Consider the following 27,951-nt stretch of genomic DNA (forward strand, 5'->3'; position numbering starts at 1 on the left):
GAGCCGAGCTCGTGCTTTGTTGAATTTTGGCGAGCCGAACACGAGCCCAAAAAAAAAACTCATCACGAACACTAGCAGAACACGAGCCGAGCCTCAAACTAAATGAGCCGAGCACGAACACCCCAATGTTCGGCTCGGCTTGGCTCGTTTGCAGCCCTAGATAGGATACCTCTAATAATAATCTCTCCCTCAACAGTCAACATGGCGTTCATTCATTTGTAATTCTTCCGTGTCACTAATCTCTATTGAACCCTCTTCCGTATTTTAGTTGGTACATTTAGATCATGACAGACTTGCAAGCTATTGTAACTGTTTTCTACTGATTACCTATTACCTATTACCTATGCAGCACATACCAGCTTGTTTTGGAAGGGCACATCTTCCTAAAAAAGGAGTCAAGATTATCCTCCTAGATCCGAGGGGGAAGACATGGGAAGTGAAAATTGGTATTTACGGGCGTAGACACCGTATACATAGTGGGTGGATTGGCTTTGCACGCAGTAACAATCTTGAAGAAGGAGATTCCTGCATATTTGAGCCTGTGGGTGTGCTCAAAATGTCTGTGCATATATTCCGGTTGACCAAAGAAAATAAGGCACGGATCAAATCTCAATCCATCTGATGGTTCTTGGGATGCTTAAAATTCTCATTCAGTACATTACTTCCATTTTGCAAGGAGGAAGATGTTTCTACTCAGGCATGGTATGTAACCAAATACTGATGGATAGATGCTCTGTGTATCCTTTTGGTTGAAAGAGAACATGTTTTATATATACTTGCTCTATATATCTTTTTATGGTTGAAAGAGGACATGCTACAAAAAAATGCACATATTTTGTATGTTTTACTAGTTATAAATTTCCTTTAAAAATTCTTTTGGCTCATCTGGACTTGACTTGTACCTTGCCTGGGCAGCACTGTGCATCAGTAGCAAGTAGTGTGTATGTATGCACTCATGCAAGTTTGTGGATGTTTACATTCAACCAAAGACTATGGTATCTCTTTATTTGATTTTTCCCTTTTTCTTGTAAATTAAGATTAAGAGCGATTTGGGGCCTTTCTGATTGCCACCGAAATTCTTCCTTCTTTGTAAATAGGAATTTGCTAGTCAATTTCGCAAAATTCTCAAGCAAATCCGTTGCTAATAAGATTAGGGACCGTTTGGATAGACCTTGGATTGGGGTTTCTAAATCCAAATCTGGTATTTAGCTCCAATATTTTTCGTCCGGATTTGAATTTGAGCCAAATCGGAACAATTTCTAATTAATCAATTTAGAAGAGAACTTTTGATTTCAAAATTCATTTTGGATCACGTTATCTATAAATCCAAATCAACAGCCCTAATCTCATTTGTTTTTTACTCCATCGGCCCCCGAGCACGTCTCCCCTCCTCGGCACTGTGAGTCTCTCCTCCTCATCCTCGCTCCACATACCGGGTAAGTTCCTCTCTCTCTCTCTCTCTCTCATATTTCCCCAACCCAACCCTTCTAACATCTCTTTCATCTCTCATTCTCCCTCGTTAGCAGCCATCTCTCTTAACTGCGAGTTTCACTTCGTCATCCTTTGCTCCAAGTATAAGAAGGTAATATACTTCTCTCTCTCTCTCTCTCTCTCTCTCTCTCTCTCTCTTGAAAGATGACAAATTTTCATTGATTTTCATCGATACTAAGGTTATATTGGGGACCAGGAGTCCCATCCCGTATTACAGAGTATCAGAAAGACTGGTTAGGGCATACCCTGGACCAGGAAACCAAAAAACAGAAGTTAAATACAATACCCAAAACCTGTTGATCTCCATTCTACCAAAAACGAGAAGAATACCAAGTGCGACCCATAGAATTTCCATGATACCATCCTCTTTCACCATATCTACCTTTACCCAATGATCTCCCCACCACAACCTATCAAAGTTTCATCAATCCTATTGAAATATTCCTCCCAAGGCTTAATATAGCAGAGTGGGTAGATCCAGATGAAGGGCCACTCAAGGCGAAAGGCCATTGCCTCTCCAGCCTTAATTAGTTCTAGTGTAATTCATTTGGATACAAACCCAATAATACAACTACTCTTGTTACTGCTAAATTCATGCTAAAAATTCCTCGCAAATTTTGAAGTTAAATATCGGGAACTGAGGACTCCTAAAGGAGCCTCTTCTCCATCCTAAAATTCACTTGCCTTCCCCGTGATTCCTCGGACACGCAATTGATTCCAAGACACAACCTTTCTCAAGGGATTGAAATCTACCTATGCCTCAGCACCTAAGGTAGTCTCCCCTACAACAGCAATACTTCTAGAACCCCAGAAATTCAAACACCCCAGGATTGGAAAAAGGTTTACTGTACAAGGATATAGAAAGTGAAGCCTAAATTGAAAATGCCTGGACGAATCAAAAGATGGTAACCCATTACTTACCAAAGACCCCTCCCCAGACTTCTTTTCAGCTTCTTTCTCTTGTTCTTTTTTTTTCTTCTAGATCCTTTGCAACCATAGCCAGGAAGATCTCTTTTGTGGTCCCCAAATCCTCCTCATATCCTATCCCGAACACATCCCCAATGATAACAAATCATTAGATTCTTCCGAGAAGTACCCTCGATCCTCGGATTTTCCTGAATTATCTTCCACCATTTCTCTTTTACCTTTAGTATCCACGCCTGGACCCAAGCGTTCCCGAACTAGCTGACTTACTTCCAACCCTAGCGAATCGCGGGAGACATTTGGCTCATCAATCGGGCCAGCCTGCAGCTGCTCCAGTTTCCTGATTCCCGCTCTCTTTTCCTCCTTCCATTGACGTCTACGGGAGTGACTTTCCTTTTCCAAAATTTTACTAAAAAGAGGGAGTTTAAGAAGGTGAACGTGCATTTCCTTGTCATCCGTCTTTCCAGATGAACTAAGGTGACTCCCCTCGTTGCTTCTGGATTCCATTCTTAATTGAGCCCATTGCTTTTTCAAAGGACCCACATAAATTTTACTTGGAGTGGGTAGTTCCTTCTTGGCCAGCTTTTCGTTGTAATCTAGGTCCTTCAGGAGTTCTACGTCTTTAGCTTCAAAAGTAAAATCCTGAGCATTTCTTTTTTTTCCTAGTCTGGTTCCCTTCCTCTCTCGACATGGGTGGGTCAGAAATATTATCAAATTCTTGAAGACTATGTTGCGAATCCGATATAAGCTTCCTCTTCCTAAAATCCTCTTTCCTAAAAAGACCTCGGAGTCTTCTTTTAAAAACGGAGAGCCCGCCTCTAATGGCTAACAACTGTGTCTCCGGCTTAGTATCTCTACACAATTCATTTCCTTTCCCAATACGTAAACGTTTATGTGCCCTAGGTTGATTGGTACCAACCACCTTTCCTTGGTTCTCATTGAGTCTTGATTTTCTCAACTTGTCTTTATTGCTTTTGTTCTCATTGTAGAATCTGTTTTTTTTTATTTTTAGTACTTTTTTTTTCTTTTGCCGACTTCAGCGTAAAGCTGTCAGCAAGGTCTTTTCGTTAGGCTTTCCCCCTCTTGCCACGTGCTTCCGCATTTAAGGATTTCTGCGTCGCTCCTTTTCCACGCCAACCCAACTTCCCACGCACAGAAGCATTTCTGCTATCTGACAATCCAGACGATTTATTGCTTGGTGATTCAAAAGGCGTGACAATAGGCTATTCAAAATTCAAAGAGGGACCCACCAATGGCTCCCTGCCACTAGCAGCATTACCCTCGAGATTAGCAATTCCAACCTTTTCTGGTGGGGCAGCCATCACCAACGACGCCTTGTCGGAGGCCTGTATTCCGGGACCCTCAAAAGAGACAGAATTGTCTTTACCGCTCGATTCCCCTACCACCGACAGGGCCAAGCTATTAATACTATCCTCAGATATTGCCTTAACTCCCACTGAATAAATGCTGGAATCTACCCTGAGATTCATAAAAGGGAGAGATTTCCAAAGAGATGTAATGACCAAGGCGGAAGCATAAGCCATGCAATGGTCATGGTTACCAAATAATTGGGTCTGGAGCACTTGACCCAAATGCTGACCTAGGGCCTCCACGGTTGACGTAGACCACGCATGAAGAAGGATGCCATAAAATCTGATCCTTATAGTTCTAGCGCCTGTGTTAAACGCAGGAAACCGCGTCTGAAGGTTCCCAGAGCATCTTCTCCACGCCTGAGAATGGAAGAGGCCTAGGAATCCTATTCAAAACAAAACAGGATGACCATTGAGTTGATGGAAAGAGGTTTTTTCAACTCAGGGAGACCCCAGCATCGTTTAGCCCATCCCCAAACTTCTTCCAAAGGCCATGGACCAGCCTTCAGGTTCCCAATGAGGCAACTTTTAAGAGTCCTTTTTCTCTCCTCCACCAGGCAAAATGGGATATCAATCACCGGATGCCATCTAAAGGTACAGAATCCTGAAGGGGACCAGTCTTAGGTCTCCAAACCATGGCTGGAGCCGTCTTACTCTTTGGTCCGGAGCATTTCCTGCAGGCAGTGTGTGAACCAAAATTTTTGTCGTGGCAGCTCGGGCACATCCAGTCACTGCCATTCAGAGGCATACGCCGGTTAAACTCAGTGGCTCTTCGACTAGGAAACTTTCTGGCCCCAAACTCCAATCTTCTCACTCTAGTATCCCTATCCTCAATGCTTCCCAGAGATCCAGAGTGGGATCTGGTGGGTGCCCATTGGGATCTGACCAGACTGTCTCCTTGTCCAAGCAAGATTAAGGATCTTCAGCAACAGATATTAAAAACCCCAAGGGAATTGAACACTTCCAGTGCAGAGTATCCGGAGTCTATAAAGTTAAGAAAATGCCCCGCAATCGCTCGAGATTGAAACCGCAATTACAAATGAACTTATCCGACGAGAAGTCAGGGTCAAGAACCACTAGAGGGATATTCCGGCGGCGCCTGAAATAACCCTTAATAGCCATTTTTCAGTTCACCCTACCGCAACTCTGACCCTCCATCACCCTCTCTCTCTCTCTCTCTCTCTCTCCTTTTTCCCTTTTAAATCCTTTGAATCTACAAAGGGTAGAGAATAATCATGTAGTTCCTTCGATAATGTGTCTCAATAGTTTCTGATGAAATTTCAGTGTTGTTTTTCATTTTGTAATGACCCAGTCCCACCAAGGGCCTATAAAGACACAAATCCTAATTAAATATAGACCGTAGATTTTTCGATCAAAGATTAACGGCTAGATCTTCGATTTTGAGTTTTCGGACAGTAGGATATGTAAATTAGATATTGGATCCATCCCCAATCATTAAGATTCTTTTGTATTTCCTATCCCGCATTGGATTAAACAATCTTAAAAATCAATGGTCATAATGTATTTTCGTCACTTTTAGTATAACCTATTTTTGGGGTATCAAATCTTGTCTGTTCGACATGATTTTGGTCCCGATAGATTAGTATTTCGAATACCTATCCAACGGACCCAAGTTTTAGTGATTCAGATATGATTTGAGCAAGTTATGACTCTTTTTCTGTTAGGGTTAGGCATAATTACGAGTTTTGTCTTATTAGGCAACTTTTAAGTTGTTTTATTTTAAAAGAGATAAATGTAAAAGTAACATAATATAACCTAAATGCTAATAATATATTAGAATAAGATAGGAAATCCAATATTGATATTTTCACCCTCTTAAGTTAGTATTAGATTATAATTAGAATTCTAATAATTAAAATCCTTTTTGAAATAAAACTTTAGGGTAAGTTTATAAATAAACCTATCCAGGATTATTTTTAATCACCTAAAAATTAAAGGAAAGAGAGAGAGAGTAGAATCAAGAAAAAAAGAAAGAAAAGACGAGAAAAGAAGAAGAAAATAGGAGGAAAAAAAAGAAAAATAGGGGTTTCCTCGAATTGTTTCTTTTTCTCCAATCAAGTAAATGCCTAAACTTGAAATTTTGTTTTAATTATTAGAGTTTTCTATAATCTAAGATGAAAAAGAAACTTTTCTAATCAAGAAGAGAGGGTTTCATGGATTTTCTATAGGGTTTTGTTGTCGGGACCCTAATTGATTGTGTTAGGGACTTGTTTTCGAGATTTAAGGCTATTCATATAATCTTTAAGAGGTTCAATGATTTTAATTAAAAAAAAATCAGCACTTAAAGGGACTGTTTTTCAAGAAAATAGTTTATGTTTTCAACCTAGAGTGATAATAAATGGGTTTTAATGGTGAATACATCATGATAATGGGTTTTGCAATATTTTAGGAGGTTTTTTCCAACAAAATCAGCACAAAACAGTAGTAAATAGGGGTTGTTTTGTGTGTACCTTTTTGTAGAAATAACATATAGTGTATGTATAAGATTCTATATGAAATGGGTGATATGTATATACAATATATAGGTATTTAAGCACGGTTTTCGATCAAAATCAGCACCTAAAAGTAGCTGAAAATTTATTAAAAATGTTGTTTTCGAATGTGTTGGATGTACAAGTATGGAATAACAACATATATGAATTAGTTTAAATAAAACGGCAATCAAATATGTGTTTTAATCATGTTTTGGGGATTGTTTTTTTGTAAGAACAGCCCCTATAGGTGTTATATAATAATTGTTGGATTTGGGCGATGGGGAAAAGTGTTTTTTTTTTAAACTTAAATGGATGTGTTGGGGTAACTACTTAGTAAAAACAATCATTTAAGTAGAAATCTTATGGCTTAAATTAAGGCTTTTGGGAACGACTAGTGTATGCCATGGTTAGTGGGTTAAAGAACTAACATCCTACCAAATTTAAATAATAAATGTTACATAAGAATTGAAAAAAAAGGGATTTTTAGGATGGAAAGAATGACATAGGTAAGCTGGATATGGAAAAAGCATACGATAGAGTCGATTGGCAATGTTTGGACTTTTTCCTCAACAGAATGGGTTTTGGTGAGAAATGGCGAGGGTGGATCAAGAGATGCTTATCTTCAGCATACTTCTCCATTTTGATTAATGGCTCTGCACAGGGTTTCTTTAAATCATCTCGAGGATTGCGTCAAGGGGACCCTCTCTCGCCTTTCCTCTTTGTTATTATAGCGGAAGCTCTTAGTGTGCTGTTGAAGAAAGGTCAAGCGGAGGGGCTGATTTCAGGGGTTTCCTGCCGTGCTTCTGGGTTGCAGGTTTCTCATTTGCAATTTGCGGACGATACCCTCCTATTTAGCTCTTCCTTGGTCTCAGAGATTCTTAATCTGAAGGCAATTTTAAGGTGCTATGAAATAATCACAGGTCTTCGCTCCAATTTCTCTAAATCCCGAATTTATGCTCTGAATCTAAGCGAGGAAGATGCTTCTACCTTAGCCAATATTATGGGTTGCTCTCTAGAGTCCTTGCCGGCGTCCTACCTAGGATTGCCCCTGGGAGTAGGGCGCCCACGTAAATGTGCATGGGATCCCATTGTGGAAAGAATAGAGAAAAGGCTTGATACATGGAAGCGGAATTTGTTATCTAAAGGTGGTAGGTTAACCTTGATTAAAGCGGCCTTGGCTAATGTTCCAATATATCAACTATCTTTATTCAAATGCCCGGAGTCTGTTGTGAAACGTATAGAACAGCTTCAGCGAAGATTTCTGTGGGGTGGTTCAGACCAACATCGGGTCATGGCACTAGTCAGCTGGAAAGAGGTTTGCTTGCCAATTCAAGGAGGTGGTCTAGGCATTCGAAGGATCAGGCTGTTAAACCAAGCTTTGATGGGTAAATGGTTATGGAGGTTTGGCGAAGACAACGCAAGATTATGGACCAGAGTAATCTCCGATAAATATGGTGTTGCATCAGGTGAGTGGACTTCCCTAAATAATTTTCTTAATCCTGGGGTGACGATTTGGCGGGACATCCTTTGCCTAACTGCGCCCTTTCATTGTGGAGTTAGATTTCGGGTGTACTCCGGTGCACGGATTTCTTTTTGGTCAATGTGGTGGTGTTCGTCTGCTCCGCTTCAATTTCTTTTCCCAGATCTGTTTTTAGTAGCAGCAGATAAGTTTGCTTTTGTCCAAGACTGCTTCGAGTGCTATGATGGTAAAGTTATATGGCAGCCTCTCTTTCGTCGGAACTTTTTTGACCGCGAGCTGCCATCGGTGAACAAATTATTTCAACTTCTTGCTGAGACTTACGTCAGTGGCACGGGGGATGACAAAAGGTTGTGGGTAAACACTTCTTCAGGCAGATTCTCGGTAAAGTCATTTTACAACAGTATGGTGTCTGTTGAGGGCAATGCTTTGGCAGCAAAGGTGTGGAAATCCGCGGCGCCCCCTAGAGTTTGCTTCTTCGGATGGTCAGCCATAAGAAATAGGATCCAAACAGTGGATTTCTTGCGAAAGAGGCATATGCTGATTATTGATCACTGTTCTATGTGCCTTGAATCTGGGGAGACGGTGGATCACCTTTTCATTCATTGTCGAGTAGCTAGGGAGGTCTGGGGGAAGATTCTAGTAAGATTTGGCATCAATTGGGTGTTCCCCTCCGGCTTGCAAGATTTGATTGACGGATGGAAATGTATGCCACGGGGCAGAAAAGGCAAGAGTTTGTGGTGGCTGACACTCATGGCATTCTTATGGGTCATCTGGAAAGAAAGGAATTCCCGAGTTTTTGTAGGGAAAGCTAAATCTCCTCTTTTACTATTTATTCAGGTCATTACTCTGATTATATCTTGGGCAAGGGCACTCCCTTTATTCAGATTTGTGTCGGCCTATGACCTGTGGGAAGGGTGGCGATTGGTCTGCGAGAGTCAGGAAACCAGGCCTGTTTTAACCCCTAAATGGAGCCCCCCTACTGCCGGAATCGTTAAATTCAACTTCGATGGTTCCAGTATGGGGAACCCTGGACCAGCTGGGATTGGGGGTGTTTTAAGAGATAGTAACGGTGTAGTCCTCCAGGCTTTTTCGGGGCCCATCGGTAGGGCTGATTCGAACGAGGCAGAGGTCAGGGCAGTGCATCAAGGCTTTTTAAGTTTGTTAAAGGGGCGCTCAGTTAGATGTGTGGTGGAGGGGGACTCGTTGAATGTAATAAGATGGCTCAGAGGCTCGCGGGATCCCCCTTGGCGTTTTCTTCAATATTTTGATGAGATTAAGGACCTCGTCAAAGATATGTCGGTATCTTTTCAGCAGGTGAGAAGATCGGCTAATGAGGTGGCTGATAAGTTAGCAAAAGATGGAGTGTCAAATCAAGTTCTCACTCTTTATGATTTCCTCCCTCCTTAATTTCATCTCTTAGTTGTTGTATTTGGTTTTGTTTCTCTTCTAGTTCTGTAAGGGGGACTCCCTCAGTCTTCTTTAATATATCATACTACCATTCAAAAAAATAAAATTAGGGAAGTGAAAATACTAGGGAAAACAAATAGGTTTATGGGGAGCAAAGAAAATAAATAAGTATTTGAAACATCAAATATATTTGGATTGACACCCATGTGACTTGTCATGATTACTGGCTTTCTTCCGAGTGACTCCTAGAATGTGGTAGTTTGACTCCTTTCACTCGAGAAACCGAAGGCAAGTGATGACTGACTTTTATAATATTAGTTGCATTATGATTTTTGTGATTATATTTCTGTTTCCTATGATTATTCGCATTCTTTTTGCACCTATGTCATTGAATTAACTTATTATCCCCTTAGAATTTACTGTGGTAGGACTTTTTATTTTTAGGCCATTATCTATATACACGGTGTTTTTTTTTATTATTAATATTACGCCTCGTGCTATAGTACGAGAAGGCCATAGAGCGACGTGTGGCCACTTACCAACGGGTTTGTGATGATTTTCATCGTGTATATACTCATAAGGAAATAAAAATGACCCATATACCTCGTTGAGATGACATGATACTTCTCGTAGTTTACCTATCTATATATGTACTTTGTATGATTGACGCTCTCTTATATGATTCTATGATTTGCCATCTTTATTATATTCCCTTGGCATTCTCACATGCGTATTGATATTCTTTATCCTTAGCAATAAATCTTATAATTCTTATTGCTTTTCCTTATCACATGTGAATGCCATGAGAAACATCTTTATAATGCAGATTTTCATTCTTGTCATTTTTATTACCCAAGCCAGTCACATGAGCTTGCTGTTTGACTTAGATTATTTTCCAGACTTTGTAGGTGAGGAAAGTGAATGAGCCTTTGCCGATGAATAGGTCTAGGTGGCACTTAGGATGGGAGAGAGCACTCATAGGATTTCTTTTGGGGTTGAGATAAATCATGTAATAGACATTCTGTTAATGGAATAGAATTGTTTAGTTGTTGTTTCCCTTTTGGGGTAGCGATTCAGATTTTGGGATTTTAAAAAAAAAATCATGTTTAAAATATTTGCCCCAAATCCGGGTCGTTACACATTTGCTTCCGATCTCGTTCTGCCTTTTATGATTTTGTTTCAAAACTGATGTTTCCGATGAAATTTCAATGTTTTTTTAATTAGCTTCCGATTCTACTTTCGTCTTTTGTGATTAAATATTTAGATCCAATGTTCCTGATGAAATTTTAGTGTGTTTTTCCCAAGGAAGCAGGATTCTTCCCTGGGAGCCTTCAATTCCCGCTTCGATTCCCGTTTCGATTCCCGCTCTGGCAACTTGGAGTAGGATTCTTCCTTGAGCCTTCGATTCCCGCTTTCGATTTCCGCTCTGGCAACCTTGGTTTTTCCTTCACTTCCAATCTCGTTCCAATGTTTATGATTCAGGGTACTAGATGATGTTCCGTGAAGGAAAGAGGATTGTTCATCTGATGACTGGCTCTCAAATCGTAGCAAGTGAACTACAGTATGTAACATGCTTTTTCGTATCTACTTCAGGTTTTGCATGAAGTTAGTCGTGGGCCAGTTTGGCAGGGAATTTTTGCTCATGGCATCAAGGGGAAAAAATAGGTCAAGGGAATCGATCGTCCCCAACATCTTCCAATGGAGATGAAATCTGCTTTATAAGGCTTGGAAGTTACGTGGTTGGATGGAGATTTTAAATAGATAAATCTGGTTCAGTGGAGATCACTTGGTATTCAATGGAGCCTGGCACCAATTGACGGGTACAAGGTACTTTGACACAATGTCCAGAAGAAACTCAATATCAAATCTCAACTTTGAAGTGTAAGAAAAATTATGGGACTTTCGAGCAAAGAAAATGCATCCCATATAGCTAGCGATTTAAAGAAGTGGCAGAGTATTGTCGTCGGAAGTGTAAATTTTATAGCTAAACTGGTATTCGACGAAATGTTGATGCCAATTCCCTCCGAAGATTAGGCCTAACATTGATCAAATTCCTCTTGCCAATTTGCACAGTCATCTTAGGCTCCATTCAGTTGCTTGTTGGGCATGGAAAATGACGTGGTAAGAAAGAAAAGAAAAGAAAATGAAAGTGGAAAAAGAGAAAAAATCTGGCCGTTCGGTTGTGAAGAAAGAGAAAAGAATCCAAGCCCCAAAATTTTTTTGCAAATGGAAAATGAACAAAATCTGGTTGTTCAGTTGTCAAGAAAAGGAAGGAATCCAAGCCCAAGAACTTGTTTTTGATGGGGACATCAACAATGGGCGTGAATTCAAGGTTTACAAGCACAGATGTGGACGAGACTAATGGTGGAGATTCTATCATGGGCCACAGACATGGGCGTCTTTTTTTATTATTTATCTTCTATTTTCATCATTTTATTTGTAGCCTACTGTTTAGGCATCAAATTTCATCTGTTTGGTGTGTTTTTGGTATTATTAGAAAAGTTTTTCAATTACCTATCTAATGAGCCCAAGATCACATGGTTTGGATGTGATTTGAGCAAGTTATGAGTGTTTTTAGGAAGTGGTATAGGTCTATTACGGGATTACTATTTTAGGTAAGTTTTTAACTTTATTTAGTTTACTTTGGATTAGATGAATGGTTGTGATTAGTTGATTAGGTTTTAAGTTATCTTCTAGGGTTTCTTTCTTATAAGTATATCTTATGAAAACAATGTAAAGGACTTTTTGAATATTGAATAGAATTGACGTTTTGCTTGAAGATAGAAATTTGGGTTTTCTTCTCTCTTCTTCTTGTGGTTTGTAAACATCTTCTCTCTTCTTCTTGTGGTTTGTAAACATCTTCTCTCATCTCCTCTCATCTGTTCTCTTCTATTTCTTCAATCAAATCAGCACAAACAAGGTTAGTAAATTAGATTTTCTATTTTCTTTGTTCTTAAACCCTAAAACTAGAAAAAACCCAAAATCCATAGATCTCCCTTGTTCTTCAAGATCGTTTTCTGATATTTTGAGAGATTGTTTAAGTGATTAAACCTAACCTAAAACTCACAAGAATCTCAACTTTGTTTTTTGAAAGATGACAATTTTCATTAATATTTAAAAAGCATTCGAGACCAGTGGTCCCAGCCCGCAATTACAAATATTAGCAGAGCACCGGACATATCCGATGTTTTTCGAAAGGGAGAAAGCATCCTTCCAGAAGTTAGGACAATAGTATCCTTTCTTCGTGGAATGAGCTCATTACAAATATGATACTATTTCAAAATTCTCCCGGTCGGCTCCCGCTTTGGCTAGAGTGTCAGCCATCTCATTTGCCGATCGCCTGCGATGTTCAAGACTCGGGTTGAGTACCCGCATTATATCCAGTATTTCCGCTACTATCTCCTGCAATCTCCAAGGACCCTTTGATGATTCAAAAGCCCAGGCAACTACATTTGAGGAGTCGCCTTCCATTATAAGAGGACATTGATCGTGTTCAGACGCCCACTTTAGACAAAAAAGTAACGCTCTAACTTCAGTCTCGTTAGAGTCACATATTCCACAGGGTCCTGAATACGTCATAACAATTGATCCGGAAGAGTTTCTAATTACTCCTCCTACCCCTGCCCTTCTAGAGTTGCCCAAAGAGCTGCCATCAAAGTTCAGTTTCAACCACCCCATTGGCGGACTCACCCATCTTGGTTTAGGCTTGGAGCGGATAGTTCTGTCCCAAATTACTGACCACTAGTTCCTTATGAGGTCGCCCATCCCATAAGGAGTTTGTTTCTTCGCCCTTGTCCAGGAAATTATTTCAATCTTGATATCCGAAGCAATACGAGCCACGGTTCTCCTTTTCTCCTAAAAGTCGTTGTTCTACTCACAAGAATCTCAACTTTCAAACCTCTTTGAACCCTATTGCAAGTTCTTACCCTTTTCAAGCCCGGAAACCCTTTTTAAAGATTCATAGCCTAAGCCTACCATCAAATCAAAACCTAAACCCTAGAATTACCGTTCTTTTACCTACCTAAACCCTTACCTAAGATCTGGACAATAGTTTCCTTCAATTTCCAGATTTTTAGAAATTACCAAATTACCCCTACGGCCTAAATCTGAACTGTTTGGACATTTTTTTGTTTTTCTTCATTGATTATTATTAATTTCTCATGCTTTTATTACATTTAATTGATAAGTTTTACATTATCTTTTAGTTCTTTTAATTGGTTGCGTGCGTGAGCCTAGTTTCAGACTAATTATTAATTCATCTAACGAATCCTTATCGCTTTGATAGATTTGTATAAGGTTTAGTTCATGCTTAATTATGTTCTTTACAATTATTTATGCTATTTAAGTCTCATTATTGCTGTTGCCCATAGATTAATTAGGTGTTAACTCAGTCCTAGGTTAGTTGTTTAAGTGTTCTTTTAGTTTTCCGCGTAAGCCCTAAATTGTCCTAAAGTCTTAATCCCATTAGGAGTGTAGGATTTTCCCTATTCTGAGTATTGTCCTGCATCAGTTTTCCTTTTCCCAAGCCCAAAATCCTGGTGCAAAAAAGTTGTTTTCCTTTTCCCAAGCCTCAAATACTCTCCTCACAGTAGGATTCTGCCAAGTTTCCCTCCACGTCATTTTCTCACTCCACTAAAGTGCAGCAGCCGAACGTCCGTATTTCTGTCTTTTAGCGTAAAAGCGTTACTTTTGGAAGAGCTTTATTCAATCCCTTTGTACCAGTCTTGAAGGAGATTGGTTGCCTAAAAGAGTTACTTTCCAGTGGAATCCATTATGAAGTGCAACAACCCAACTTGGCCATATGGATTTGGTGATATAGTGTATGAAAGACACTGGGTGGCAATTTGCACGGAAACTGCTGTATAAAAGGCTTTCAACAATGCAGTATATGTGGAAAATAGTTCTTTTTGAACTATGTGAGTAAACGTGAATCATTGGGCACCTATCTGTTCTTTTATCCTTCATTTCCTACTACCAAAACTAAGGAAATTTTACTGAGTAACTAGCTAGATGAATCAATCCTCATTTTAAATAAATCAATTATTCATACACATCAACTGTTACATAGATTGATCCTGATTCTGCACCCATTCCTAGGCCTGCTACTGTGGCTCTGATCCTCTGCTACTTGGTAGCAAGAAACCCGTATCTTTGTTTTTGTTTTAATTAGATTCTCTTAATATTCCTTATGTTAAATCCTAAGCTCAACAATGTTGGACAAATGCTCCTATCTTAAGTTATCATATGCTGTACATATATCTATATATAATTATGTCTGCATGTTTCTATAGATGCATATACAGATACAGTAGTTGTCTCTCCAACCTTTTTTATGCATTAAATTGTCATAGGTGGACTGTTGCTCAACTCCCATGGAATATATTCTTTATCTGACGTACTCAATTGCGGAACTGTTTAGTATCTCACTATCTGAGTAGTATCTTCAGTGTATCTGATGATGGGAGTTGCATTTTCTGTTCCTTAGATCTTATCAAACAATGCATGTATCAGTCTATCAGTGTATGCATTCTCTATAAAAAAAAAATTCAGGAAATCATCTTTGTGTACATATTCTTTATAATTTTTTTCAGTATTCTCTGGACAATCTTGACTAGGAATAATGACATAATATTTCAATTGGAGGCTTATATTGCAACATATTAGTCTTTCAAGTGTTGATTGATGTTACTGTATTTTTTTTTTGAAAGATGACAGTTTTATTGAATCTATGAAAATGACAGTGGGAACCAGAAGTCCCTACAAACATTACATAGAGTCAACAGATTGACAGCAGGATTATATCCCTGAGCAAAAAGGTCCGATAATTTTGATGTTACTATATTAGAAACATTCTTTGCCATTTGACTACTTTTCTTTGTCAACATCTTTCCTTGAGTGGATGAATGCTTGTTAGGAGTTTGAAGTAACCTATATAGACTCTTATGTTATATGTGCTCTTCAAGGTGTCTTAAAAATGTCATTCCACACTTTGTTGATTCACTTTTTATCTTTGGAACTGCTTTTTTAAAAGAAAAATCTCGTGGGCTAGAGTTCACATGGTCTAAGTACCTAGATTTCACATGGTCATCATTTCTAGAATTCGAAAGAAGTACAGAGCGGACATAAGAGCATCCAAAGCTTCACTCAATGGCTTTTATACTCAACAAACTAACCATGCCCTTTGGAACCTTGCCAATCAAAGTAGCCATCACGGGATCTCATATCTTTCTAGGAGACTAATTTCTTTTAACTGTCATGGGATCTCTTACTGGTGCATATCAATGAGTAATATAGTTCATGTGGTTGATGATGCATCAATTTGAGGATTTGTGTGGGTCTTCATCTCTTCCCTCTGTTCAGAACACTTTAATCTCTGCCATACATATAGAATTCTTATTCCAATATATCATCTATGGGGCCCTTACTGATGGGGACAATGCTAAAAAATCATAGCCATTGAACAGTGTTCTTTGCTTGTTAAGTGACACATAGGTCATTTTTATTTTACTATTTGGTTTTGAGGACATTGATGGACAGTTAGGATTGGATGGTTTTGTTGAATTTTTGGACGGCAGAGGTGCCATATCCATTGTGGGACCCAATAAATTACCAGATGCAAAGTGCAATGTCATGTGCAGACTATCTTTTGCCCTTGAGATCATCACAACCTAGTTGATCTCTGGGAAGTTCAGTCCCATCTTCTTTAATAATTCATAGAAGGTTTTCTTTTTGAATACTGTTAAAAAAAAGGTTTTCTATTTGAATAATGACCAAAACATTGGGCTCTATTTGTGATATGGCACCTCTTGCAATTCAATACCCAAACACATACATTTATCACTTGACCTTTGGACATGCTATTTGATCTTTGGCCTTTTCCGTTTTTGGGATTAGAATCACTAACAATTGTCACAATACTGTTTCATCTTTTATTTATAGACTACGCATTTTCTTATGTACTATGTAACATGTCCAACTCTTCTTTTGTCTGGGAACTTTGGACGGCTTCCATGGTTTGGCTAATGGATTACTAAGAAGGGCAGACGCTCCTTACTAAGTGAAATCTTCTTTGTTGTTTTTTTGTGCTTTTATTTTCGTTGTTAGTCATGTTAATTATAGTTTTCTATTTTCCTTTTCAGATAAGATTAGTTGCAACATGATTTCCCTTCCATTTCCTTTAGGCTCCGTTTCTTTCGACATAAAATGGGCGTAAAAACAATTTTTAATGAGAATAAACTTTGTTTTACGTCGGAAGAAACAGAGCCTTAGTAATGCTTCTTTTTTCCTAAATATATCTACTCAATGGATAAGATTTGCGATTGCTTAATTTATGTGCTCTTGCTCTAATGTTGTATTAGCCCATCTTTCTTTCCAATCATTGATTTCTTTATGTAGAGACTTGTTGAAATGGCCTTTTTGCTCCCAAAGGGACGAACTGCCCTTTCCGATATGAGGGGAAGCATCATACCATTATGGATTGCTCCTCTATGAAAAAGCGGAGAAAAAAGTTTGACGCTGGGGCTGTCGCTTCTATCCCGACATGGGTGCTTCTAGCCAAGCTAAGTTTTAAAAAAAAAAAAAAACGGTTCCAACCACTCGGTTATGTAGTTTTTCACTTTGAAATCAATGACAAAGAATATATATTTCCAACCACTTAGTTTTGCAGTTTTTCCAATTAGAAATCAAATGCTTAACAGTCTTCTCTGTAGCTAATTTCCAACCTTATTGGCAAGTAGCGTACCCCAAGTCGAACACTCGTTCGCAGGACTCACAGGTCCTAATGCGCGCAATGTAATAATATCAATAGCCAGAGGACTCCCTATTGGCCGCCAGAGATCAACCTTTGGTGATATAATGAAGGGAAATTCAAGGAGCAACCCTAGTGGTGGCATTCATCAATTGGACCAGTGGTAATGCAGGATCCGGGCCCTATAAGCAATAGTGAATAGAACTCCTCTTCAGTCCGTCGCCTTCCAAAATAAGCCTAAGGCTTGAATCTCTGGATTGAAAGGTAGGTCTGAAAGAGTTCTCGATCTGATCTATGGGGTGTTAACCCTCGGAGGACGGCTAAGAATGTCCATTAAAAGGAGCGGATCGATGGCATGAGTAGCAGGGAGGGGTGGCGGGTGGGAGCACGGCATCTAAGCGGTATCCATTAGTTCCGGATCAAGAGCTTGCAAAACCAGATCCATATGCTCCAGATGTTCCATGACGAGATCGAGATCCAGCTCTTTCCATTGATCCAGCAATAGAGACTCTTTCTCACCTTTTCTATAAGAAGTTGCCAGTTCCCCACTGGGCCAAGATCCGCAGATCCTTGCGAGGCCAACTAAGCGCTTAGGCCTAGGTCTTCGCTCTTTTTTGTTTTTAATGGTTTCTTCTTTATGTGTCTTTCTTGGTAGATCACTAAGGGGCCGTTTGGATATGCAGATTTTAGAATCCTCGATTTCTTCAAAATTGTAGTTGGGGACAAAAGGAGGAGGAGAGTAGCCATTTTGCTTCTTGTTAAAATCTTGGATTTTAAGCAAGAAATCCAGGTTTTAGAAATCTATCCCCCATCCCGAGATTTCTAAAACCTAGAAACATGGAATGATCTCCTACTCTCTTGCTGACAGAAAGAAGGGCGAGAAATCAGAAAACGACGGCTGCTCTCCTTCGTCTCTCGTCTCCCATCTACAATTTTGAAGAAATCTAGGATTCTAAATCCACGTATTCAAATGGCCCCTAAATCTTTTAAGATGTATGTTGTTATTTTATTCCATAGGTTCTTGCTCTTTTTTTATATTTTCTTACACCAATTTTCCTTTAATCATTGATTTCTCTTTTAAGAATTATTCCAGTGTTTGATCTGTTCCTCGTCATGCTTCTTTTGCCATTTTAACCATTTGCCTTTTGGCAGATAAAACCTGTTCTTGTCTGCCTCATGCTTAAATTTGATTAAATGGTGATTGGCCATTCTCCACCTTGAATCCATATAACGACAACAGGGGCTCTGTTGAGGATCTCCCAACTCGAACGTTCTGATAGAAAAACTGGCAATGTTTTTGTCTAAAAAGGAGAAAAAATATTGTTTAGAAAAATGTGTTTTTATTAACAAAGACTGATTTCTGTTCTGTTATCTTTGTTTCTTAGGAATGTTAGTTTGAGTTTTGAACATTGACTTGTTTATGATAGAAACAATGTCAACTTACATTCCTTTGTTGTTGTGCCTCTTGGTTTAATTTGATGAATGTGAATCCGTGCTTGAAATATCCTCCATTTTGTGATTCCATCCATTGTGCCCCAATATAATTTGACATCTTGTAATATTTGGTTATTTTAATGACTAGTAAATGTTTGGAACTTTTTGCAGCTTTTCAATTATAATTTGGAGAAGGGCTTTGTAAGAGTTTCTTTTCTTCTTTCTTAGAAGAAAATTCACTTGCTGAAATCATGTACAGAAAGAAGGAGGAGGGGGGGGGGGGGGGGTGTGGGGTGTGTGTGTGTGTGTGTGTGTGTTGGTGTTTCTTACCTTGAATTTCAAGCTCTCCTCATTGCTAGCATCTAATCCTTATTTAGCAAGGATTCGACCAAAAGAATCGACACAAGGGTTAAGGCTCGACTTTCAGTAGAAAGAAAAAAAAGAAGTGTTACGGATCGAAGTTTGAGACTAGGTGATCGAGGCCTGCGACTGGGAGATTGGAGTTGTCCTTCTTGTAAATATCTCAATTTCAGCTGGCGAGTCAGATGCTGGGGATGTCCTTTGGATACAAAGGTCGGATCCACGCCTCTAGATGAGAAAAGAAATCAACTGGAATCCGGATCGATCAATATGGAAGGTGACTGATGGCCCGATTCTGGGACAATTTCTGTATTCCCGGAAGAAGGTAACCCGGCCCTATTTATCTCAGGAAAGGAGGTAGCTTCAAGGCTACAATCCCTCAAAAGTTGCTTAGTTGGGAAAAAAAAGGATAACTCTGGGACCCTTCAAGACCTATAGTTATGGGCTAAGAGAGTTTGGAACCTTCCTCTGTTGGCATGCCCATGTATCTTATCAGAAAATGAATTATTATTTTTCTTTGAATCAAAAGAGGAAGTTGCAGTGATATTGGACAAAGGTCAGGAGGTGTGGGGGGATCATGCACATTCTCTTTTTCCTTGGAATAGATACTTTATTATGGGCTTAAAGGAAATTTGGGTTAAATTTTTTGGCATCCCTCTCCATGTTTTGGCCATATCTATAGTCGAAGCTTCAGGTAATCTTTTTGGTCGAGTATTAGAAGTTAAAATGGAAGGGAACAATAATCAGTGTATGACATTTGTGTCTACTAAAATCCTTGTCCCCTGGTGGAAGCCTCCGCCATCCTCTATTCAAATTCATGTTTCCAACACTTTGGGTGGGGCTACCCTACTTCGCAGGGCTAGGATGTCCTGTGGATTAGGCACCTTGCAGTCTAGGTTGGCCTTTGCAGGGATCTGCACGATGCACTTAGTGCAGGTATACCTTTGATCAAAGGTTTGAGTATAGAATTATCTAAAGTCAGGTTTATTCATGAATTGGGAATTTTGGCCTGGTTTCCTAGAAGTCTTCCCCTCTGATCACTTGGATGGCCTGGTTTTGGGTTTGAAAAGATCTGCTTGACTTAGGTAATGTACAAAAATTGCCTTTCGTGTGAGGGAAGTTAAAAGGTCTTAGTGGCTTTTTGTTTTTGGCGACTATGTTAATGAGCAACCCTTTAAAGGTAATGATGATTGCAGATCTATAAGCGTGGAGGGTAACTACTATTTTAGGATTGGAGGGTATTCTCATGAGTAGTGGGAATAATCTTATTTTTGAAATAATTAATTTTTTTGGAAACTGCCACTCCGGTGCTTTTATTGCTGCCTCATGATAGCGGGAACTCTTCTTAGTGTGGTTATCTGGCCATTCCTTTATACCTAGTTCACGGTTTCTCTTGAAAGATCATTCGAGGCGGTTCATTCTTCTTCCTTTATTATCTTCTTGCTGGGTTTGGTTCTTGGTCTTTTCATGGAAGCCCAAAGTGAATTGGCCTCCCCTGTTGCTGGACCCTCGAGGTCGCTTCTTGGCAGAAAAAGGAAATTGCCGGTGGACCTCTTTGAGATGGAGACAGCCTTGAAGTCTATGAGAAAATTGGCCTATCTGGAGGAACATGCATCTAGATATTCGCCCACCCAAAAAGAAGTCACAAGGGATTCTTTAAAGAGGCTCTGGAAGTCCTTTAAGGAGGAAGCGAACTGGTCACCAGAAATGGTATTTAGGCTATCCGGTTTTTGGAGTATTAAGGAATCTCACTCTCCTATGCATGAACATCCTCTTTTCATCAAACTATTGGAGGAAGAACACACATCAAGGCGTCTTCGATGGGAGGAGCAAAAGATGATCGAGATTCAAAAATTGGAGGCATGATCTCCAGAAAGAAGCATTAGAAGATAAAACCCCATCTCATGAGGAGATTTCGGCGTTGGTTCTTGATGGGGAGGTGTATGCCTCTGAGGTTGTGAACCTTATCCTGGAGTTACAGAAATCTTCTATATAACTTCGCTCCCTGTTCTTTGATGCAGAATGGTGGTTTAGTTTTTTTGGAAAAGACTGACGGAACAGAGAAAATTCGGTCTTTGGATTGGTTGGTAGGCCTCACGATTGTTTTTGCTGAAGATTGTTGGCTCCTTGTTGGTGCGGGAGCCTTAGTAACCTAATCAAAGAATTGTTTTGACGGATGATAGAAGCTGACAAATGCATAGATTACTGACAAGGGAAGATGGATTGGCAAGATACTGATCAATACAATGCGGATCCTGAATTTATCCTCGTCTTATATGTTACCATTTAGTTGAATTTTAGTTGGGTAGAAGTGAAAGTTGGGAAGACCTAGACGGTGGCTGAATACTGTATAGATATCAGGGTGCTGCTTAGTTTACCTCTTGGACTAGTGCCGCCATGTAGGTCCAGTCCACCTTAATATTTTGTAACGCAGGATGGGAGTACTGGTCCCGACTGCTATCTTAATATTAATGAAATATGTCAATTTTAAAAAAAATGACTAGTAAATGTTGAGAATAGTTTGGTGATTATCTTGGCTTTTTTGTTATGCACGTGTCGAGCTGTTTTTCTCATCCCTTTGCGTAGACATTCAGGGGCCGTTTGGATGTGCAAATTTTAGAATCTTGTATTTCCTCAAAATTGTAGATGGGAGACGAGAAGGAGACCAGCCGGTGTTTTCTTATTTCTCGCTCTTCTTTCCATCAGCAAGAGAGTAGGAGATCATTCTTGTAGGAGATCATTCCATGTTTCTAGGTTTTAGAAATCTCAAGATTGGGGAGAGATTTCTAAAACCTGGATTTCTTACTTAAAAACCAAGATTTTAAAGAGAAGCGAAATGGACGGTCTCCTTCTCGTCTCCCATCCAAGATTTCCACAAAATCCAAGATTATAAAATCCACATATCCATTAGTTATATAGAAAATATTAGCCAAATCAGTAGTTTGTGGATTTTGTTAGCAAGCTGATAGTTGCCTAGTATAATATAGTTCTCCTCTTTGAATTGCTTGCTAGAGTATATAGTTCTTTATATTCGTGTTGATTTGTAGAGAAAGGAAAGGTGAACTACAAGAAGCAATGCCATTATATCCTAAATGGTTGTTTCTGAGTTTTGAGGAGTTTATTTTTTCATGCTCTTATGATTTCCCTGTCTGTCCCTCATTTTCATCTTTTCTTTTGCTCTCCGCTTTTGTTGGTGACAGTTGTGATTTATCTTTGTGCTGATGTTTCTAGTTCTGTGGTTTGTTTTGTAGTCTCTATGGTTGAAGAAATTAGATGACTCTGGCTGTTCGGATATGCGGATTTTAGAATCTTGGATTTCTTCAAAATCGTAGTTGGGAGGCGAGAGAAGAAAGAGACCGACTGCTTCACTTCTCTTTAGAATCTTGGATTTTAAGTAAGAAATCCAGGTTTTAGAAATCTATCCCACATCCCGAGATTTCTAAAACCTGGAAATATGGGATGATCTCCTACTCTCTTGCTGATCGAAAGAAGGGCGAGAAAACAGAAAACAATGGGTGGTCTCCTTCTTCTCTCGTCTCCCAACTACGATTTGGAGGAAATCCAAGATTCTAAAATCCGGTTATTCAAACGGCCCCTTAGTGCATCCCGGAAGAGCAGTTGCCCTTGAAATTGTTGTAAGACTGTTGCTTTGTTTCCTTTTGTCCTTGTTAATTTCTTGTTGCAGTTATATATTGAAGGTTGTCTTTTGTTGGTTCAATTTGTGGTGTTGAACTGAAAAGAGGCTTGCCATAGTTTGTCACATGGCCTTGTTTTGCTCTCTAGAATCAAGAGTGGATTATCATTCTACTCGTTTTATGCCATTTTTAGAGCTGCTTGCGTATTAAAAGCAAGACCTTTGAGTGACAAGGAATTCACTGGGACAGAGATGATATCAGCACTCCCTTGTTATGAGAATGAGACCCTCTTTTCTATTAAACACCTCTAATTGCTTGTTGTTAGTGTCTTATGTTCTGTGGGAGTCTAAGACAACTAATTAGAAGAGTAAAGAGTGCAGATATTACTTTCCAATCAGCATTTGTGTTTTTGGATCTGTAAGATTTCAAAACCAAATCCTAAGAGCATCCAAACAAGAGATTTTGAAATCAAAATCTTTTACACGGTCATCCAAACAACAATAATTATAAATATGTGAATTTTAAATTTCTTGATTTCAAATCTTCAAATTTTTTGAATTACAAGTCCAAACCCAAATATATGGGCTATCCAAACGTGCCTTATAGTTTAGCTTTATTTGCAGATGAAGCATTGAGGGCATGTTTGGCAAGCATAAAAAAGTTTCATGGAATCCTGAGAGCTGGGATTGAACCTCTGACCTCATGGTTGAAGAACTGACCAATTAAGATAGAGGCTCAATCCCAATCCTGATTTACCAAGTGTGAGAGAATGGCAAAGAGGTCTGAGAGAAAGATAGACGTGAGTAGGGGTGTAAATGGGTATTCGATTACCGTCTGCATCCGAATCAGTTTAAAGCGAATATTATCTGGATCTCTTTCAAGCGTATTATCTGAATCTGTTTATGAGATATCCGGCTCTTAGTGGATGCGAATATGGTAAATGGTATATCCGATCTGTTTAACATCCGAATCTGAGAAGTAAATTTTATTTATTTATTATTAATAATATCATTAATATTTATTCTTAGTAATGATACACTATCTTTTGTTTCTAAAAGAAAAGTAAATTTTCTTTTTAGAAAAAGACAAAAACAAAAAGTGTTTTAGGTAGGAAATGAAGTAATCTCTCATTCAAGGGCATTCTTGGAGTTTAACATGGCTTCTTTATGAAGCAACAAATGTGGGTTGTAGGATGAAAGAGACATATGGATGATGGTGATTGAAAGAAGATGTCATAGCTTCTAGAGAATTCTAAAGCAAAAAGGTCATCTAGGTCATTGATGGTAAATGGATGGCTCAGATCAATTTTCCAACTTAGGGTTAGATAAAAACCCAAAATACAATTAAAAGATGGGACTTCTAATGTTTGCAAGGAGAAGCAAGAGAGCAGAAAGGAGGAGCTGAGACATAATCTTTAGCATTGCTTGGTGCCTCCAACCAACCCCACAAAAATCCGCCGCCGCCCCTCTCCACCTTCTCACAGCCACCTCCACCACTACCAGTCACCTCCATCTCTAAGTCAATCCCCATCTCCATCCCCATTTCTCTTCATCTTCCACAATCAACACTCCCACTTCCCCTGTTCATAATAGCCCAAACTCATTCCATCATATACAAAAAAAAAAAAAACCCAAAGACCACTACCAACACCATCATCCATCCCCACCGCCTCTCTCTCTCTCTCTCTCTCTCTCTCTCTGCCTTCGTTTTAGAAGGACGAAGAGGATCTCAAGTATTTTAGGGTTTGAGAGTTAATTTTGTGAAGAGAATGTAGAGGCCTGGTTTTAGGGTTTGGAAAATTCATTCGAGGAGTAAGAAGGAGAAGAAAAATAATGTGTTGCAATAAAATGTTCAAATTTACTGAATAAACGGATATGGATAATATCCGAATTCGAACAATATCCGGTGTATACAAATTCGGTAATAGCTATTAAATATCCGTCAAATCCGAATCCGAATTCGGATAGTGTATACTGTAATCGAATTCGGATACAGTCATATCTGATTCGAATTCGATCCGTTTACACCCCTAGATGTGAGGGGAGGCGAGTGACGAGAGCATGTGATGGGCTGGAAAACAGGGAAAATAAAAATACTATTCCAAACAAAGGTTTTTATCTGATTTTGTAAGAACCGGTAAAATAGATATATATATATATATATATATATATATATATATATATAAATATAAAAATGGCCTCATAGGTGGGTAATCATCGGCCATTACTCATTTTCCCCAAGTTAATCGGGCATGAGGACATCTGGCATAATGGGGCGTACACGATTCGAACCCAAGTCTAAGCTAAGATTGAACGGCTTCCTACCACTAAGCCACCGCCCCAGATGTCAACAAAAACGGAATAGATATATATATATGTTAAAAATTTCCAATAGTCACTATTCACAATAGTCACTATGCGAGATTACTATGCAGAAATACTATGCAAGTTCACTATTGAGATACACTATTTAAAAGTATTATTCACAGTAGGACCCACCGAGTACTATTTACAAACGAGTCCCACCATCAGTAGGTCCCACATCAGCGGGCCCCACACCCGCAGGTCCCACATCAGCGGGCCCCACACAAGTAGGTCTCACACAAGTAGGTCCCACACAAGCGGGCCCCACGACCAGCGGGTCCTACCACCAGCGGGACCCATCCCTAGTGGAAACGAAAATATCATCGCACCGACGAAAATAATAATAAAAAAATGCAAAAATACTATTGACCGACAAAATTAATAATAAAAAAATATTATTAACTATGCAAAATACTGTTAACCGACGAAAATAATAATTTAAAATAGTAAATAGTTTTTACTATGCAAAAGTACTATGCAAAAATACTATTGACCGACAGAAATAATAATTTAAAATAGTAAATAGTCTTTACTATGCAAAAAGTACTATGCAAAAAAAATGTCTATAAATTGAGGAGGAGGAGAAGAAAAGGAGAAGAGAAGAGAAGAGAAGAGAAGAGAAGAGAAGAGAGAGAGAGAGAGAGAGAGGAAGAGAAGAGAAGAAAGAGAAAGAGGAAGAGAGAGAGAAGAAGGAAAAAGAAAATCCACTACCAAGTAAGTCTTTTATAATAGTCTCTCTTTCATGGTTGGTTCTACCACCTAAATTTATTTGAAAGCAATGATCTCTTTCAATGGTTGGTTCTACCACCTAAATTATTTAATGATCTCTTTCATGGTTGGTTCTACCACCTACCTATATTTTATTTGAAGTAATGGTTGGTTTTACCACCTATATGGATAAAGTAATGGTTGGTTCTACCACCTATATACTTAACGGTGAAATACTAGCATAGTAACCGTAAAGTAAACTTTATCAACTTATGGTGAAATGAATAGTGACATGATGGGGCCCACATAAATAGTGACATGATGGGGCCCACATAAATAGTGACATGATGGGGCCCATATAAATAGTGACATGATGGGGCCCACATAAATAGTGACATGCAGGGCCCACATAAATAGTGACATGATGGGGCCCACATGAATAGTGAACACAGGGAACCTTATTTTAGGACATAAATGGACACAGAAAGGACAAGTGTTGTCTGTGTGATATTAAAAGGACCTAGACTAAAATAAGTTGACCTATTTCACTTATTTGCCTACAGGAGCCATCTCGTCCTACTGCGACTATAAGAAAAGGCAGGTGACAGCTAGACCTTGTCTTGTAATGGTGTTCAATATAATTGTCTATGCAATGTAGCTCTGCTTATAAATTGCCTGATAAATACCTGCTTAGTGAATTTATACTCGCTTGCCTGGAATCAAATGAATTGAAATGAATGCTGGAATCAAATGAATTGAAATGAATGCAGGAAGAAAGGCAAAGGTAAGTAATTGCATACATGTTGCATACATGGGGGAAAGTGAAGGGGAACTTAAGGGTGTGGTGGAATCATCCTGGGACCTAAGGTCCAAAGGCCAACGCGAGAAGCGTGTACTGCCTTTCGTTGGCAAACCAACCAAAAAGGGAAAGTATCCCCGAGGGATAGTATCCCCGGCTCGGCAAAATGCGAGACCGTAATCCAAGTCCATAACGTCACTACCTTCAGACAGGGGTAGTGGTTAGCCGTGCGGCAAGGACACCGGCAGAAAAAAATAAAATAAAATGAAAAAGTCAGAAAAGAACTGACAGAAAAATAATTGGGGGAAAAGCCGGATGTACCTGGGGAATGTGCTGTCTCATAATTATTGCATGCATAGCATACATTGAAATTATTGTCATTCCTTTTATTTATATTGCCATGGGCATTGTAATCTTTATTATATTGTTTCTAGACATTATTGAGGATGTGGATTATATTGTATGCACTGTTATTATTGTCTCTTTTACTTTGCTCGGTCTTTGGATGACCCTGCTTTGACGTTGATTCCTCCACCACAGGGGTTGAGGCATTAGATGGCGGAGCATTTGCAAATGAAGGAACCATGGGATAAGGGACTGTGTGATCAGAGAGTTCGTTCCTAGAGTCCTTGCATTTTGACGTCTTACGTCATGTATCATTTTTAAGTTGTAATAAGATTCTATCGGGATCGTCGTTGATGCTTGTATAAAAAAAAAAAAAAATATTTCCATGATTTTTACTTTCTTTTGCTCGTAGCGACACGACGGAAATCGGGTCGTTACAGTTTTGGTATCAGAGCTCTGGGTTTTTGTGAAATACCTGGACTTCGTGAGAGTGGGTAGATTATAGGATTGGGGTAGACAATTAAGACTTGTCGACCAAAATATATGCACTCTGATTTTATACCCTTAAAGGGAAGACACAATAGTAAATTTTAATACCTACTCAATTAATGACAACAAAGTCTTCTATTAGCAGATGTATCAGAGGAGGGGAGCTGCTAACCAGGCGAATGTCCCTACTAATGATGGACATGAACCATCTCAGCTCGTTACGCATGGCCCAGTTCAACCTCAAAATCAGGATAGTCTGCAAATGCTTGCAGAAATTCTTAAACAGAATCAGATAGCTAATCAGACCGCCCTTCAGGCCATCGCAGCCAATCTCGGGAATCGTCAGGAGTCGAGACCTCGTGAGGATGCCTCTCAGATGCATCGTCAGTTCCGAGACTACCATCCATCTGAGTTTACTGGTTCAGGTGATCCCTTAGCGGCAGATCATTGGATTACAGAGATAGAGGGGATCTTTGCAGTAATGGAGTGCTCAAGTATTCAGAAGATGCGTTTTGCTTCCTTCTTACTGAAGGGAGAAGCGGGTGTCTGGTGGCGGACTATGATTCAGAACTATCCCGCAGTCTTGTCAGGGACTTGGGGACAGTTCAAGTCTCGCTTCAATGAGCAGTTTAGAGATTTGACTCTGGATATTTGCAAAGTGGGTGAAAAATCAGTCTTAGCAAATTTTCGAGTTCAGTCAGACTTTTTGGAGTCGATAAAGGCGGCTCAAGCAGATGATGCAGAGTTGATCAAGTTGAAGAAAGAAGTAGATTCCAGACCAGACTTTTCAATTGGGGCAGACGGTTTCTTGTACTTTAAAAGCAGGATATGTGTGCCAGCTAAAGAAGATCTCAGAAGAAGTATCTTGGATGAGGCTCATAAGTCTCGCTACACCATTCACCCG

General features: G+C 39.3%; 1 long non-coding RNA gene across 2 annotated transcripts; it reads left to right on the forward strand.

The window, feature by feature from the left end:
* The first annotated feature begins 1,198 nt into the window (after window positions 1-1,198).
* Window positions 1,199-27,667, forward strand: LOC143852840 (uncharacterized). 2 transcript variants are annotated; one of them, XR_013236870.1, is made up of 4 exons: window positions 1,199-1,436; window positions 1,527-1,582; window positions 14,909-14,983; window positions 26,754-27,667. It is a non-coding gene; the product is annotated as an uncharacterized LOC143852840 (long non-coding RNA). The 2 variants fall into 2 exon arrangements; XR_013236869.1 differs by lacking the exon at window positions 26,754-27,667 and adding an exon at window positions 21,960-22,628 and having other exon boundaries at window positions 1,203-1,436.
* Window positions 27,668-27,951: the final 284 nt, after the last annotated feature.

This window comes from Tasmannia lanceolata, unplaced genomic scaffold, assembly GCF_043159265.1.
Source record: "Tasmannia lanceolata isolate RefF3 unplaced genomic scaffold, GAP_Taslan_0.1 ptg000019l, whole genome shotgun sequence".
Classification (NCBI taxonomy): domain Eukaryota; kingdom Viridiplantae; phylum Streptophyta; class Magnoliopsida; order Canellales; family Winteraceae; genus Tasmannia; species Tasmannia lanceolata.